Here is a 17,060-nt window from a genome sequence, read left to right on the forward strand (position 1 = left end):
GGGTGGAGGGAGAGATTTCATTTTTGCCAGCCTGGGGTGTTGGGGATGGGGGTAGGGAAGGGAAGAGACAAGCAAGAGGAACAAGAAAATTACAGTATCAGCATGGAAATGACAATACCAGGCGTCTGATTCACAGTGGAGTGTGACTAGTTTCTCTTTTTTATTTTTAGCCGTTATTATGTTGAGGAAGGAGGCCTGCACTCATTAACCTGTAATGCCAAAGCTAACAACTGTGTTAAGCGGGGCCTCATGAATAAATCTTCCCCTCTGATTTGGTTATTTATAGCCTTCCCGCTGGTAAATTAATTATGTTTCATTTGCGCTGCTGGTAGGCAGCAGGTTTTGTTATATCAGGGCTCCCTGTCAGTGCCTGTTACATGAAAGTGGGGAAATGGGCCAATTATGAGAATTGGGGGACTGTCATTTCAAAGCCTGAAGAGAGCTGACTTGGGCATTGAAGCCATGAGGCCTGGCAGATCTGACCATTCTGTGGCACTGGTTCTCACACACTGGCTTCTGGTCATTTCCTGATGTCCTTGAAGTTTACAAGGGAAAGATATTTACAGGGAAGGTAATATATAAGAGGGACAGCTAAGTGACTCAGTGGATACAGTGCTGGACCTGAAGTCAGGAAGGCCAATTTTCCTAAGTTCAAATCCAACTTCAGACACTTACTAGCTGTGTGATCCTGGGCAAGTCACTTGTTTTACTTCAGTTTCTGCTGTTTACCTCAGTTTCTCCTATTAAAAATGAGTCAGAGGGGGCAGCCAAGTGGTGCAATGAGTAAGAGCACTGGCCCAGTCGGGATGACCTGGGTTTGAATTCAGGCTCTGATACTTAGCACCACACCCAGAAATAACTGACCATGTAACCTTGAGCAAGTTACTTAACCCCAATTGCTTTAAAAAAAAAAATAATAGTAAAAATGAGTCAGAGAAGGAAACAGGGTTAAATGACCCTGGGCAAGTCTCTTAACCCTGTTTGCCTCAGTTTCCTCATCTGTGAAATGAACTGGAGAGAAAATGGCAACTCACTTCAGTATCTTTGCCAAGAAAACTAAATGGGGTCACAGAGAGTCAGACATAACTTAAGTGACTGAACAACAATAATAGTATAAAAGGGTGGTTTTACATAGAGGCTGCCCACAGATTGTGACAGGACATGTCCTTGTCCAGACATATCAACCTTACCACCTGTCATCCCCCTTCACTCCTCTCCTATCATACCTTCTTTTTTTTTGAGTTTTAAAGTTTTCTTGGTCTTTATCAACTTATTAATAAAAAGTGATCATTAAGAGTGCTGGACTTAGACTCAGAACAGGCCTGACTTCCAATCCTGCCTTGATTTTTTTTTATTGCATCCCTAGCATTTAGAACAGTGCCTGACACAGTAAATGCTTAATAAATACTTGTGAACTGAGTGTTGACAGCCCACAACATTTATTAGCTGTGTGGTCATCGGTAAATTCCTTAAACTCCATTAAGTTCCTTAATTTCTGTGAACCTCAGTCTTCTGATCTATAAAATGGAATAACAAAGCCTTTAGTTCTTTTCTCATAGGGTTCTTGGAGTATCAAGTGAGATAATATCTGGAAAGTACCTTGCCAGTCTTAAAGCTATTATTGTTAGGATGTGCTAGGACCTATGGCAGATTTTTTTAAATGGTGAGATCGCCTTCAGGGAGCTTATAGTCTAGTTGGGAACAAATGACACAGGTAGGGTTGTGGGAAGGGAAGGGAATAAGTATGTATGAAACTCCTACTCTGTGACAGAGTATTTTTTGGGTTTGTTTTTTTTTCTTTTTTTTGGAGGGGGGAAGGCAGGGCAATTGGGGTTTGACTTGTGCAGGGTCACACGGCTAGTAAGTGTTAAGTGTCTGAGGCCAAATTTGAACTCAGGTCCTCCTGACTCCAGGGCTGGTGCTCCATTCACTGAGCCATCTAGCTGCCCACAAGTGCCAGAGTATTTTTGCAAATTTTACAAATATTATCTCATTTTATCCTCACAATAAAGCAGTAAGGTAGGTACTATTATGCCCATTCTATAGTAAGCAATTTGCAAGACATATGGATGTCAGAGAAGACTAAGACCTCTGGTGTGAGGGCTACTGAGCCCTTTTCAGGATTGCTTTCCATCTGTGGTGTCTCACCTGTGACTCAAAAAAGCTGTAGCATACACTGTATCCACACCTTGGAAACCATCTGGGCAGACAGTCTAAACCAGGTTGAGAGTAACCAATGGTCCTCAAGCCCATCAGTGAGTTAGGGGGGAGTCTACCCCAAGGATGTGAAGACTTCCCCCACTGGAATGGAAGGCTATGAACAATTTGTTCCAAAGGACCATGAAGGTGGCTGACGCAGGCACTGTGGAGCTCTTAGAGGTTGGTCAGACATGGAAAATACCAATGTTATCCACCGTATCCCAGTCTATTGCCCATCATCTTGACTTTTGTCCTGCTACTGGACTTTGATGACTATGGAAGAAAGAGTGAAGCCAATGACTTCATAGAAATCAGTCTCACTTAAATCCAAATTATACACTTGTCAAAAAACAAGTGTCACCCATAACACTTTGCCATTTTTACCTACCTCAAAGTCCTGTGGTGACAGGCAAGTGACAAAACAGCAGGTGCAGATACATTAGGATTTTCATCACAACCCTGCTTACAGGCAACCCAGACCATAGGGTCGTCTTCTCACTGGACTGAAGCAGCAGCAGGATTTGGCAGCCCCCTGGGTGTCTGAGGAGCTTTTTTTAAGGACTTCACTGCTCACCTTCTGGCAAGAGGAACAAGCTAGAAAAGGTTCCCTAAAAATTGTCTGCTTTGGGGCAGCTAGGTGGCTCAGTGAATAGAGCACTGGCCTTGGAGTCAGGGAGACCTGAATTCAAATCCTGACTCAGACACTTAATACTTACTAGCTGTGTGACCTTGGGCAAGTTACTTAACCCCAACTGCCCTGCCTTTCCCCCTCCAAAGAAGACAAAAAATTGTCTGCATCACCAAACCTAACCTGTGCCTGCTTACTGCAGCAGGTAGGGATCCTACCCTGTGGTTGAAACACACACCAAAAAAAAAGATGTATGAAAACTTTTGTGAAGATGATTCCACTCTCCATTGGTTCACGGAACGTTTACACAATTATGGCCAAGAAATCCAGTAGACCTTAAAGACAAATAGCTCTTGTGAGAGCCCAGCAGGTATCATATTCAAATAGTAGCCCTGAGTGAAGCAAGGATGGAAAATGAAGGCCAACTTACACAAGTTGGATACACATTTTTCTGGAGTGGCCACAGTGAAGTATAGTGCTGTGAATCTGGCATAGATTTTGTGATCCAAACTAATCTAGTCAACAAGCTCATATGCCTATCAAAAGGAGTGAATGACAGGCTCATGACAATGCAATTGCCATTTTCCAAAAAATGCCACTTAACCATCATTGGTGCCTATGCTCCCACCTGCATCATCAGTGCACTGAAAGAGGACAAGCTTGTAATTTGGGGTGACTTTAATGCTAGAGTAGGCATAGACTATCAGATATGGTAGGGAGTTCTTGGAAGGAATAACTTCAGAAACAGTAACAGCAATAGTCACTTGCTACTGAAGACTTGTGAATCTCATAAACTTCTCATTACCAACACTGTCTTCCATTTACCTAAATGCAATAAAACTTCATGGATGTACCCTTGTAGCAAACATTGGCATTTAATAAATGTAATTGTAAGGAGAAGAGACAGACAGGATGTGAGAGTGATGAAGGCAATGTATGTTCCAGAGTACTGGACCAATTATAGACATCCTCTTCAAGCTAAACATTTTCCTTCAACAAAAGAAGCAGCTCCCAAACAAGACAACTACAAGAAGACTTAATATCAATAGATTAAGATCATTTCTCCAGGCATCAACATTGCTAACTTGGAGCTGAGCCTACACATGGTTAGCAACAATGGAACAGAAAAGAAGGGTGTACAGCACTGTGTTTACTCATCTGAGCCAAAACACTCACAAATATCAAAATTGTTTTGATGAAAAAGATGGGGAAATTCAGAAGCTGCTAAATGAAAAACGAGAACTCCACAGGGTTTACCAACAGGATAGTTCATCTGTCTTTAAGAAGACAGCATTTAACCCCATCAGAAATGAAGTGAAAGTGAAGCTTGGAGAGATACAGGATTCTTGGCTCAGTTAGAAGTCAGATGAAATTCAGTTTTACACTCATAGTAACAAACCACAGAACTTTTACGATTCCCTAGAGGCTATTCGTGGGCCAAAGACCTATGGTGCATCTCAACCCACTCAGAGTCGATGGAGCCACATTGATAATAATAAGGACATGATAGTGGAGAGGTGGGCTGAACACTTCCACAATGTTCTCAACAGACCATCATCAACCAGTGCTGAAGCCACTGACCAAATACCTCAGCTTGAAATCAATCCTTCTCTAGCCAAACTTCCAAGTGAAGATGAGGTTTTGAATGCCATTTGACTCCCTTCATATGGCAAAGCTCCTGGAGCTGATTCTATTCCAGCTGAGATTTACAAGACAGAGGGTCCACTCCTCATACAAGAGCTGACTGAAATCTTACAGGTTATATGACAAAAGGAGGTTACTCCCCAGGAGTGCAAGGATGCCTCCACTGTCCATCTCTAAACAGAAAAGGAAATAAGTTGTCCTGTGACACCACGGGGGTGGGAGGTTCTCTCTTTCTCCCTCTCTTAGTAATTGCTGGCAAGAGTCTAGCCAGAGTCCCCCTTAATAGCCTTGTCTTCAAGAGTAGATGGCCATCCACCCAAGAACCAGTGTGGCTTCAAAAAGGGCCCAGTAATGGTCAATACTGTGTTTGCTGCCTGACAACTCCAGGAGAAATGCCAGGAACAGAACAGAGATCTGTAACCAATATTCATCAATCTGGCAAAGGCTTTGGATACTATCACTTGTGAGGGCTTGTGGAAAATTATGACAAAATTTAGTTGCCTGGAGAAGCTCCTCAGGATTGTACATCAGTTTCATGACAGCATGCTTGCATGGCTAGATAATAGACAATGCTCTCACACTTGCCTAGTCACCAACAGTGAAGCAGGGCTATATGCTTGCTTCCATGCTTTATAGCATGATGTTTTCAGCAATGTTCTTGGATACCTTCAAAAAGGACAAAAATGGCATCAAGGTCACCTATCATGCAGGCAGTACCTTATTTAATTTGAAAGGCTACAAGCCAAGACTAAAGTGGAGGGACAGTTGGTGCATGACTTTTTGTTCATAGATAATTGTACACTCAATGCAACCTCTGAGGCTGAGATGCAACAAACTATGGATCAATTCTCTGCTGCTTTTGTTAATTTTGGCATAACAATTAACACCAAGAAAACAGATTCTCCACCAATCAGCACCACACCATCTAATCATGGAACTATCAGTTACAGCAAATGAAGAAATTTTGAATGCTATGGATAAATTCACTTACCTTGGCAGTAGACTTTCCAGGGATGTACACATAGGATGAGGTTGACACACATATGGCCAGAGCTAGTTCAGTGTTTGAGAGGCTCTAAAGGAAAGTATGGGAGAGAAGAAGTATTAGACTGCCTGCCAAACTGAAGGTCTACAGAGCTGTTGTGCTGACCTCATTTCTTTATGCCTGGGAAAACTGGACAGTTTACCCAGACCATGCCAAGAAACTGAATCACTTCCATTTAAACTGTCTTAGAAAGATTTTGAAGATCACCTGTCAAAATAAGGTAACAGACACCAAGGTCTTTTCAGGAGCTGAATTGCCAAGCATAGAAACTCTACTGCAGAAAGAGTACCTCTGATGAGTTGGCCATGTTGTTCAAATGCCAAACATGTTTGCCTAAAAGACTATTTTACAGAGAACTCACACAAAGGAAGTGCTCACATGGAAATCAGAAGAAGAAATACAAGGACACTCTCAAGGTCTCTCAGAACTTTGAAATCTATTGTGAGCACAGGAGACGTTAGCACAGGACCACCCACAATGGCATGCTCACATCAAAGAAAGCACCATGCTCTGTGAGCAAAGCAGGATTATAGTAGATGAAAATTAAAAAAAAAACAAAATGAAAACATGAAATGCACAAATTTAGTGACATATCCTTCCCAAATGGTCATACAGACTATCTTGCCCAACTTGTGGTGGAAACTTTTAAGCGTGTATTGGTTTGATCAGCCACTGTACCTTGACCCCAGCATAGTTATGACACTTTGGTCCTCTTTGAGTATGAAGGACAACAACTGACTGACTTGCTCTGGGACCCTACAACCAGTGGTCTTCTGAGGTCATATTTGAACTCAGGTCTTCCTGATCCCAGGTCCAGTACTCTACAATACTGTATCACCCAGATGACATAGTAGTAAATAAATAAGACAGGATGTACTAAATGCCAGATCAGGAGGGAATAGCTAATTTGTTTTTGTTCAGTAGCTTTTAATCATGTCTGACTCGTTGTGACCCCATTTGGGATTTTCTTGACAAAGATACTGGAGTCATTTGTCATTTTCTTCCCCAGTTCATTTTCCAGATGGGGAAACTGAGGCAAACAGAATTAATTGACTTGCCCAGGGTCAAACAGCTAGTAAGTGTCTGAGACCTGATTTTAACTTAGGAAGATGAGTCTTCCTGACTTCAGGCCCAATACTCTATCTCCTGAACCACCTATACCATGCTGGTAAGAGTCCAGAGGAAGGATAGATTACCAAGGACTAGGGTGACTAAGGAAGACTTCTCAGGGGGCCTGAGCTGGGGCCTTGAAAGATGGGTAGGAGTTACATAGATGCCGAGGAGCAGGGAAGACCTAAGAAACCAGAAAGGACTGATGTGGGATGGGAGTGTGGAAGACTGGCAAAGGCTCAGAACTTGTTGCTCACAAGATGATGCAGGGGAGGGTGAGAATGGCCTGGCTAGAAGAGAGAAATCCCTAGATGAGTATAAGCAGACAGCTAGAAGATACATTAGAGCTCTTTTCATCCAACCCTTTCATTTTACAGGTGAACAAATAGAGCCCAAGAGGAGTGAAGTAGTGACTTCCCTAGGGTCAAATGACTAGTAGGAGTCAGGTACTAGAGTAAGAAAGATCCTAGTTCAAACCCTGCCTCAAACAATTACTAGTTGTATAACCTTGGTCTGCCTCAATTTCTCAGCTACAAAATGGGAATAATACTAATGCCAACTTTGAAAGGTTATTTTATCATAAAATGAGATTGTATGTGTAAAGTGCTTTACAAACTTTAAAACACTATGTAAATTCTGCTTTGTACTAGTAAATAGAAGGGCCAAGATTAGAATCCAGATCTCCTGACATCTGATCGATGACTTTTTCCAATAAACCACCTGTTCTCTACAAATATCCTTGGGTGGGATGGAACTTAAGGATCTTTTCAGCTCCCACAGCAGTTATCAGTTGGCACTAGGAATGGTAGGATTGGGCTACAGGATATTCCTCTCCTTTAACAGAAGGCAGTTCCTGACCAATGAATTATTTGTTTTTCTGGGTCTTTGCCTGGTAGGCTGGTGAAATGCATCAACAGGCAGACTCATTCTGAACTCTTTGGTCTGTGCTCAGTTGAGGGAATTTCTTACTGGGTGCAACCTTTGTCCTCAAATGATAACTGGTTTCTAAAGGGCTTCTGCAGTGTGAAGGTGAGAAGGAGGCTTTGACCCTTCCTGACATTATTGTTTCAAAGAGAAGCCAAATAAAAAAGAATGCTTCAGGGAGAGGAAGAAATGATATGAGATAATTTGGAAATGATTGACCTACTTGGAAATGCAAGTTACACTGTTGAGATCTGGACAAGTGAAACCCACTCCAAAGACTGGACGGGTCCCTTAAGGTTCAATCCTCCTGCCTTGGAACCTCGACATTGGTATGACCAATGGTTAACCAATCTATTGGTCAGATCTGCAGGAAGGGAGATGCTGGACCTTCCCCAGAAGTGCTAACCACCTCCCTCAACAGATTTCTCTTCTTCACTTGATTCCTAGAGCCCCTTATTGTCTATACCACAGGATCCTAGATCAAGAGCTGGAAAGGCTCTCTAGTCTAACATTCATCCTCCCTCCAACTCTGCAAATAAGGAAATGAGGCCCAAAGGGTTTAAATGACTTCCTCAAAGTCATTTGGATATTAAATAACATAATTAGGATTTGAACCCATGTCTTTTGACTATAAATACAACATTCATTTCCCTGTCCCACACTGCGACTTAACCCAGAAGGATTATTAATACATGCAGCCTACTGAACCCATCTGTCCCAACACTCCCAAGTGAGGTCAAAATCAGGTTAAAATGTAATTAGCGGGGCAGGTAGGTGGCTCAGTGAATAGAGCACTGGCCCTGGAGTCAGGAGGACCTGAGTTCAAATCCAGCCTCAGACACTTAACACTTACTAGTTGTGTGACCTTGGGCAAGTCACTTAACCCCAATTGTCCTCCAAAAAGGAAAAAAAAAAGACCCAATTGTAATTAGACCCCTTAGGTGCTATATCTGTTCAGTTAGTTGTAATAAAATCATAGGATTTTAGAGTTGTAAGAGACCTTGGAGATCACTTAATTCCAGCCTTGCATTTGACAATTGAAGAAACCCAGGCCCACAAAGGGAAACACTTTGAAAAGTTCACACAGTTAGTGGCAGAACTAGATTTAGACCCCAGATCTCTTGACCTCCAGTCTGAAACTCTTTCCTTGTGACCAGGACCCATCTCTTTTACTCAGAAGGATGCTGAGGGCCCCCAAAAGAGTTTCCAAAAGTAGCAAGGGAGACAATGAACAATCTATGTAGATCTAAAAACAGAGGTTTCCCGGTTTCTATCTGGATGTATTTTCTACTTCCCTGCACTGTCTTTCTTAATAACAAGGAGATGATCACAAATGACCATTTGTGATGACATTTCCAGTTTTGGAAAGAGGTGGTGTCAGACAAGTGAGAAGGTCCCTGTAGTGATAATATTAAGGATACTTATTGCTGGCATTTATATAGTGCTTTGTAATTATAAAACACTTTCACAGAGACAATGTCATTTGACCTTCACTACAACCTGTGGACTAAACTGGGGAAGTATTATTGTCTCCATTTAACAAAGATGTTAAGTGACTTGCCTATAGCTACACAGTTATTGTTGCTGTTGTTTGTCTGACATCAGGAAAGTGATGCAATGACTTACAAGTGAATTAGATTTAAGTGAGGGAGGGCTGTGCAAAGTCACCAGTCTCACTTTCTCCTCCAGAAAGGAAGTGATAAGAAGGACCGAGTTCATATTTCCTGACTCCTAGAGAAATACAGATTGGGCATGGGGCAGAAGAGGTGCCTTGGGGCAGTGCCCAAGGAAAGTGTGTGAACCCCGCCTAAAGGCATGACCTGAAGCTTCTGGCATGCAAAGGACTTCCCGACAATGAAGAGCAAGCTGGAGCTTCTGGTCCCTGATGAAAAGGCCCACTGCTATAGAAAGATATTCGCATCCAAAGGGGTTGTCAAATGCCTCCACTATGCACCTTGAACAACCTTGCTAAGTATCAATGATTAGTCCTCATCAGCACTAATGATAATATGAAAATAACTACAATTAAAGCCGCCAAGTTTGGCAAGATATTTGGCAGGGATCATGAGAGTTGCTTGTGGAGAACCCACTGTTCCCTCCTCCCTGTTGACCCCCACCTCCAACCATTCTTAGATCCTTCAGAATGAAGAGAAGTCATATGCCCCACCTCCTTCTTCACAGGTCTGCCACCCCCCAATCATTTCTAATGCAGAGGCCAAGTTTTCAGCCCTGCCCCCTGGCTGTAGGTAGGAGTTCTGTGCCCACAATTACCTACTTATGCCTGCAATTTGCCATTTGCACCTTCAAAATAGAGTGCAACTGGCTAATTGCCAGTGCAATTAGGTAATTGCGGGTGCAATTAGTATCTCCGGTGAAGAAAGAGAGAGGGAGGGAGTAGGAGGGTGACAGGGGAAAGGGGGGGAGGGAGAAAAAGACACACAGGAAAAGGGACAGACTTTGAAAAGGAGAGAAAAACAGACCGGCAGAAAGGCACAGAGACAAGACAGAAACAGAGACCAGTGTAAGAAAGAGGAAAACGAGGAGGAGAGATAGTGGAAAGGGGGAAGCAACTGAAAAATACAGAGAGAAAAGAGTAGTCTTGGAAAAGGTGGGGAGGGAGAAAGCGAGAAATAATCTGAGGAGAGAAGAAAAAGGAGGAGAGGGAAGAGGAAAAAGGGAGAGAGTGATACGCAGAAGAGGGTGCACTTAGAAAAGGAGGGAGGGAAGAAGCACAGGATGAGAGAGGGGGACTAGAAGAGAATGACATGCAGGACAAACTTGGAAATCAGGAAGGAGAGAAACAGACAGATAGAGAGGTAGGAAAGAAAGAAGAAAAAAAGGGGGGAGGAAAAGTGGGGGGGGAGAAGGGAGGGGAAAAAAAAAGAAGAGAGAAAAGGTGCATTAGGGAAAGATAGAGGAAAATAAAGAAGGAAAGGGGAGACCAAGAGACATTCAAAAAGTGAGAGAGAGGGGCGGCCAGGTAGCACAGCGAGTAAGAGCACTGGCTCCAGTGTCAGACTGACCTGGAGATCGAATCCCGGGCTCAGACACTTAGCACCCACCCAGAAACACCTGGCCGTGTAACCTTGAGCAAGTTACTTAACCCCAATTGCTTAGGAGCAGCCAGGTGGTTCAGCGAGTAAGAGCACTGGCTCTAGTGTCAGGATGACCCGGATCAAATCCGGGCTCAGATACTTAGCACCACACCCAGAAATAACTGGCCGTGTAACCTTGAGCAAGTTACTTAACTCCGATTGCTTTAAAAAAAAAAAAAAGTGAGAGAGAAGGAAAAATTGGAGACTGAAAATCTGGTTCCAAATCCCTAAAGTTGTGGATTTCCCTTGGAAGATGTCATTGGTTTGGGAAGAAGGGAAAGGGGTAGACCCGGCAGATAGGAAATGGCAAACTACTCCAGTGTTTTTGCCAAGAAAACTCCATGGATAGCATTGGTTTGTGATGGACCAAGGACCTCTAGGTCCTCAAGTGTGGCCCTTTGAATCCAAACTTCACACAACAAATCCCCTTAATTAAAGGATTTGTTCTGTAAAACTTGGACTCAGTCAAAAGGTTTCATCCAAAGACCTAGAAGGTCACATGTGGCCTTGAGTCCACAGGTTCCCCCACCCCTGGTTCATGTGGTCACAAAGAGTCCAACATGACTGAACAACAACAAAGGTCCTTTCTAGGTCTAAACCTATGATCAAATAATCCTACAACTTGGGCTCATTTCCCACCTGTGAAAGTTTACTATTGTATGAGACTTGGGGCAAGTCACTTGGGCCCCAGTTTCCTGAGCTATAAAGTGAGGAGGCTTCTACAATGCCTTCTACCTCTATATCTATGACTGTCCTATATCTGTGTCCATATCTACATCTACATCCATACCCACATCCATATTTATATATACCTATGTTGATACCTTACCCCTATATGTATCTATATCTAATCTGTATATCGATATCTATATCCATACCCACATTTATATTTACATATACCTGTAATGGGAATGTAAATTTTTAAGATCTTCCCTGCCCCTAGGCTAAAGTGCACCTGGAGCCTGTGGTGGGAGCTAGTTTTTCAGGAGATACTTTGTGATTGGGCAGTGGGTCAAGAAGGTTGTTACATTCTCTGAGCCAGAAGAAGGCTATATAAGCCCTGATGGGAGGCTTTGCTTTGGGGCTCACTTTGAGAAGTGTTCTGTGATTTGACCAGATGAGACTCTGGGTAGCCATTGAGAGCCGCCCGGCTTTGAAAACCCAGATGTTGATGTTTCCCTCTCTGGTAACTGTGATTAGGTATGGATGTATGTAATGGTTGGACAGTTTGGAAGCCTGTCTGCTGAAATGTTCTTGTAACTTATGCTAGTAACTTCTGTATACTCTGAAGTTTGGGGTGCTGACCTTTTTCCCCTGAACTAGGTAAATGATATATATTTGATGGATCAAAGCAAGATTGTTAACCCATTTTGAGTTGCTTTCCTGTAGCAAAGCAGATCTAAGAACCTGTGTCGGCAGCCGCCCTGGAGATGCTGGGGTGCTTGCTGCTACAATACCTACACCTATATAGAGTTACATCCAAACTATGTCTATGTCTATGTCCATGTCCTATGAACTCAGTAGCTAGATTTAAGGAGCTCCTGTGGAAACAATTCAGCTCTACCCAACAGCCTAGTGACGAACCTCTCCACACTTAGTGGGGCTGGTCCTCAGACAATAAACACACAATCCATACACAGGTCCACACTTGAAGTCTTTTTAGAGTGACTGGACCTGCAAGAGTATGTGCTTGACTGGTATAGCCTTTGAAGACCCAGGGTCATGTCTGTGTCATGGTAAAGCATAAGAATAGGATTTTAAAGGAAAATCCCTCACTAATGCTTGACATTCTACCTTAAGCTCTTCATTCATGTGTGCATTTATGTATTCATTCATTCTCCAATCCCTGCTCCAAACCTAGGGTCTGGTATTGCATTGTCAGGAATGCTGAAGGAGCTGTCCTCTGACAAATTGACAGTATGACAGTGCTAGGTGCCTGGGTGGGGGAGGGTAGAAATATGATAGAGATATGGAAGAGAAAATTTTGCCAATGTCACAACTTTACCGTAGTCCACCCCTGTATGGAAGGCAGGAAAAAAAGAAATCAAATAGTTTTATGCCCATTTCTCACAGAGAGAAAGAACTGAGGCAAAGGAAACATCTTGGAATGTTGGCAGTCTTCAGAAACAGAACCAAGGCAATGGGTTCCCAGGGCCTCCTGGGCTGCATCAGACAAAGGGTCTAATGAGATACAAAAGGTTAAGCACCTCTGCTATAGAACTTATTGTTGAGGGACCAGATGGCGGAGTAGAAGCAGGTCCTCCTTGTGGCTCCCAGCTTCCACCTTCCCCAATTCATATAAAAGGGGACTCTAAACAAACTTTGGAGCTACAGAACCCACAAAATGACACAGAGACACTAACCTCCCTCTGAGGTCAGCCCAGCAGGCTGGCAGCAAGCAGCCAGCGCTCTGGGAGCCGAGCCCAGCTCCAGGCTGAGGTTTTAGCCCCAGGGCAGGCCTGACCAGCCGCTGGCTGGAAGAACTCCAGATCGCCAGCAGCTGTAGTAGTTTCCAGATTTGTCAACACATAGATATGAAGAACAAAGTGAGAGGTCCGTGCAGTCTGCACTTTGGGACCCAGTAGTTGGGAGTGCCTCGGCTTTTGCCCCTGGGGTGAGATGCCACTGAGCTCTATGGTGCAGCCGCCACTGCCACGTGGAAGCTTCAGCTCCTGGCCTGCAGAATGTAGGGGGACCAAGCTACCAGTCTGAGGGGTAATCACTCTTGCTTTAACCTGCTTGGATATGGATTGTTATCTAGGGTGGAGATCCTGAGGTGTGTGTCCAGCTTGCCAGAGCATGTGGAGGCTTCAGCAAGGGCTCCCAACTAATAACTCCGGCAGCTGAGAAAACCCCAGCGTTTGGGATGGAAGCTCCCCTGTCTGGTGGCAGAGTCCTACTGTGGCAAAAAGCCCAGAAGTCAAGTAATTGAGTGACAACATGCCCAGGCAAAGGAAATAAAGCAAACAGAAGAACCCAACATTAGACTCCTGTTTGGGGGACAAAAAGGATCAAAGCATGGATCAGGAAGAAGACAGTGAAGTCAGAACTCCTGCACCAAAAACATCAAAGGATAATATGAGCTGGTTACAGGCCATAGAGGACCTTAAGAAGCAAATAAGAGAAGTGGAGGGAAAATTGGGAAGAGAAATGAGAACAATGCAAGAAGATTATGAAATGAGAGTCAACAGCTATAATAGTAATGGAATTTAAAGATCCCCCTGTATTGGCTTGGTTTTTGGTTTGATTGTGTTAAAACACAGAGCTTGTGAAGCCCACTTGTGGGATGGACTTGTTGACACAAAAAGAGAAGGCTGAACTGGTGATGTAAATTTAGAGAGACTCATGAAAAGAGAGAGGCAGAAGAACTTTTTGGAAGCAGCACCTTTGGAGGCAGAGAGAGACTGAGAGGATTGCTGAGGGCCACTTTGAATTGCCCAGGACTTTTGAGAGCTGCCACCCAGAGCTGCCAAGGACTGAGGAGACATGGCTGTTATGCTGGTACTTTGTCTGTTTTGATGTTGTTTTGCCAGATCTGTCCACTGGTGAAAGTCCTGTTGTTTTAGAGTCTTGGAACCTTGCTGTTGGTTCAGAAGCCCTGAAGAAGGATTTTCTTGTTGTATGTTTACAGAAATCCTGGAAGAGGGTTTTGCTAATGTTTTCAGGGGTCCTAGGACTGTTCTGCAGACAGAGAATGAATTAATGAAGACACTGGCAATGTATCTTGTGGCCTTGCTAGGATTTGTCTCCCCAGGAACAAAGATTGCTGAGAACTTGCCTCTTGTCAAGATGAAGAAAAGACCTCCATTTGGGTATTAAATGCTATGCTTAAGCTTGTTGTAACTCTGGGGTAGATTCAATTGTGATCCAAGGGTGGGGAACTTTTGACCTTTTTGTGCTCTGTGATTGAACAAATGAGTATACTTTACTTATGATTGGAAACTAATCTCCATTTGGGAATAGGGGCTTTGTGATGGACTAAATGAATGTACAGCCTAGGGGTGGAGTAGTATTTAGAAGAGGGCTTTGTGATTGATTAAATGAATGTAATGTCCAGGGGTGGAGTAGTACTTGATTAAACCACACTTGGTAAATGCTGTATTTTGAATTATGCTATATGTTGATTCTCTCTGTTCTTAATTTGTCACTGAATAAAATGGAGAGCACCTATGCTGGTATTTTGAACCTTGGTAAGTTGCCTTTGCTTGGCATTACAACAGCCTGACTGAGGAAAATAACACCTTAAAAAACAGACTGACTCAAATGGCAAAAGAGGCTCAAAAAGGCAATGAGGAGAAGAATGCCTTAAAAAGTCGAATTTGTCAGATGGAAAAAGAATCTCAAAAGCTCAATGAGGAGAATCATTCCTTCAGAATTTGAATGGGAGCAAATGGAAGCTAATGACTTTATGAGAAATCAAGATGCTATTAAACAGATCAAAACAAATGAAAGAATAGAAGTCAATGTGAAATATCTCATTGGAAAAAGCATGGAACAGGAAAAAAGATCCAGGAGAGATAATTTAAAAATTATTGGACTACCTGAAAGCCACGATCAAAGAAAGAACCTAGAAATCATCCTCCAAGAAATTCTCAAGGAAAACTGCTCTGATGTTTTAGAACCAGAGGGGAAAATAGAGCTTGAAAGAATCCACTGATCACCTCCTGAAAAAGATCCCCAAAAGAAAACTCCTAGGAATATTACAGCTAGGTTCCAAAATTCCCAGATCAAGGAGAGAATATTAAAGCAGCCAGGAAGAAACAATTTGAATATCGTGGAAACAAAATCAGGATAACCCAGGATCTGGCAGCTTCTACACTGAGGGATCAAAGGGCTTGGAGTATGATATTCTGGAGGGCAAAGGAGCTGGGATTAAAACCAAGAATCACCTACCCAGCAAACCTGAGTATCATGTTTCAGGGGAAAATATGGTCATTCAGTGGAATAGAGGACTTTCAAGCATTCTTGATGAAAAACTCAGAGTTGAATAGAAAATTTGACATTCAGATACAAGAAGCAAGAGAAGCATGAGAAGGTAAACAGGGAAAAGAAATCATAAGGAACTTATCAAAGTGGAACTATTAACATTCCTACATGGAAAAAATGATAATTGTGACTGATTTTCTCAGTATGAAAATAGTTGAAGGGAATATATATATATATATATATATATATACATACACACACACACACATATGTCTATCTATATTGGAGGGCATATGGGCCTATGAATACATACGTGAATGTGTGTATATATGTTTACAGGTAGGCATAGATAGAGGGCACAGGACCAATTTAATAGTAAGGGATGCTACTTAAAAGGTGAAATTAAGAGGTGAGAGAGGAATATAATGAGAGGAGATGGGGAGAGACAGAATGGGGTAAACTATCTCATATAGAAGAGGCAAGGGAAAATGGTTACAATGCAAGGGAAGAACAGGAAGGCAAAAGAGAATGGGTCAACTTTATTCTCATTGAATTGGGCTTGGGGAGGGAATGAAATACACACTAAATAGGGTATCTCACCCTACAGGAGAGTAGGGGGGAAGGGGATAAGAGGGGGAATGATGGAAGGGAGGGCAGGCTGGGGGGAGGGAAGTTGGAAGCACCCACTTTTGAAAAGGGATGGGATCAAAGTAGAGAATAGAACTCATGGGAGGTGGGATAGAAGGGAGGGAAATATAGTCAGTCTTTTACAATATATCAACTATGTTAATGTTTTGCATAAGCTACACGTGTACAACCTATACTAAACTGCTTATCTTTACAGTAAGGGCAGGTGACAAGGGAGAAAAGGAATGAATCTGGAATTAAAAGTTTTAAAATCAAATATATATATATATACACTATTAATAATACTATTTTACATGTCATTGGGAAATAAGAGCACTGGGGCATAGAGATCCACCATGCCCTACTGGAAAAGTCAAAGGGGATATGAGAGAAGATATGAGAGAGAGCAGATTGGAGGAGGGGATATACTGTGGGACTGCTATTTCAGGGCAGTGAGTAGAGGAAAAACAGGGAGAAAATGTGCAACTCAAAATCTGGCGGAAATAAATGATGTAAATTAGAATTTAATAAAGCATGTGAAAAATGAAAATATAAAAATAAATAAATAAAAAGAACTTATTGTCTGTCCCACTAAATGATCAAGCTTTCATTGACTTCTGTTGACCTGGAAGCACTGCCCCTTCTCCTCCTCACCCCACACCCATCCCCTGCCCATGTTCCTGTGTCATTGGACTCTTAGAAAGAAAGTATTTTTCTTGGGTATAGGAAGTAGAGGAGGACAGGGGAAGAAAGTATCTCTAGGTTAGCTCTCTTCCTTCCCCCTCATTACCTTCCTCCCTCTGCCTGAAAAGGACCCAGTGTTGAAATACTACAAGACTTCTGTCAATTTTAGTCCCTTCCC

General features: G+C 42.8%; 1 long non-coding RNA gene across 1 annotated transcript in view; it reads right to left on the reverse strand.

Annotated features, from left to right (window-relative positions):
- The window catches only part of LOC138168522 (uncharacterized), a 178,609-nt gene that overhangs the window by 57,190 nt on the left and 104,359 nt on the right, over nt 1–17,060 (reverse strand). Inside the window, exon 2 of the long non-coding RNA XR_011170117.1 lies at nt 5,463–5,546. This is a non-coding gene — a long non-coding RNA (uncharacterized lncRNA). The remainder of the gene's footprint in view (nt 1–5,462; nt 5,547–17,060) is intronic.

Source organism: Petaurus breviceps, unplaced genomic scaffold, assembly GCF_028583685.1.
Source record: "Petaurus breviceps papuanus isolate PSGF00001 unplaced genomic scaffold, PetGlider_PUasm1.0 37, whole genome shotgun sequence".
NCBI lineage: Eukaryota > Metazoa > Chordata > Mammalia > Diprotodontia > Petauridae > Petaurus > Petaurus breviceps.